The sequence below is a fragment of the Echinops telfairi genome, unplaced genomic scaffold, assembly GCF_000313985.2.
Source record: "Echinops telfairi isolate 266 unplaced genomic scaffold, ASM31398v2 ScPeMD7_46;HRSCAF=168, whole genome shotgun sequence".
Classification (NCBI taxonomy): domain Eukaryota; kingdom Metazoa; phylum Chordata; class Mammalia; order Afrosoricida; family Tenrecidae; genus Echinops; species Echinops telfairi.
Window position 1 is genome coordinate 268,363 of NW_022103944.1, and position 1,291 is coordinate 269,653.

Below are 1,291 nucleotides of genomic sequence, written 5' to 3' on the forward strand. Positions count from 1 at the left end.
TCTCAGGTTGCCCTCAACCAAAAACCTTTTCTATTAGTAAGTAAGCACTTCACCATTTGTGCCGCCCAGGGATTCCTCCCATTATCACACTAAATCCTTATTAGAAGGCATTTGCTCTTGATCATATGGATTGTTAACATAACCTTCCTTATGTCATCAAAAGTGGCCAGGGCTAAAGCTGCAGATCCTCTTAAAAAGTCCTCCTGCGAAGAGAATCTACACATCTTGCAAATAGTGATGACTAGGGTCCTCATTTCATTGTCTTGAGTGTTTAATTGGAAGACGTCAAACTGATTTGTGTTTTTTATAAAAGTTATACCACCTTGAGTCCCATAGGCTCAACTAGCACCAAACCATCATCTACTGCAATAGAGAAGCTCTAGAAGTTCAGTTCCTGAAACTACACCACACATCAGACTTTCTAAAGGTAAATCCCCCCTTGCATGCTATACCAGCTGCTCTTACATAACTTCTCCCAATTGACAACAAAGAAGATGGTGCATATTTTCTATGCTACCTCTTTGGAATCACAGGTAACCCAGCCTAACAACCAAAGCCATTCAAACAATTCATTTTATATTTTTTAGTTATTTAAACAATGTGTTGGACAGAGAACCTAACTAAAGGTAGTGTTAAATCAGTTTATTATGGATTCCATTATTAGGGCTAAAATTCATTTACAGCTTCTAAACATTAGTAACTAGGCCAATATGAACTTTATTTGGTTTGGGGATTTGTCCACCATGATGAGAGTGGAGCACATGTCAAATGAACCTATCTCCACCTCTGCATTCCCCGACAATTTGCCAGGGTGCTAAAGGGGAGGCAAGATCTGCCTAGAACCTGCTGTCTGGGCCCAATTCTATCTTTGACAAGTTGTATGACCATGGCCTGGTCACCTCACCTCTTCAGCTGTGGATCTTTTTCTAGGAACACAGAGAAATGCCCATGTCTAGCTGGAGACACTGGGAGGTGACTGTACCAGGTTCTTAATTCTCTCTGAGGTTGTACTTCTCTTGATTCCCTTTCTGTCCTCTCATGGAAGCCCAGATGGACCTGTGTGCTATGCTTCCTTGAAACGCACTTCTCATGGGTGTTCCCAGAGGTGCTTCTCTGCCCGGACAAACCCACGGGAGATGCTTTTCCTCCTTGCTGCACGCAGTGCTGTGTATCTGTATTTGAACCCTCTTATCTTTTCTAAAATACCCTGGGCCAGCTCTAGAAAGAAAGAGCCAAGACCTTTTAAATGGCACAAATAGCAACAACAGCCGACATAAAGTTTGGACTCAGT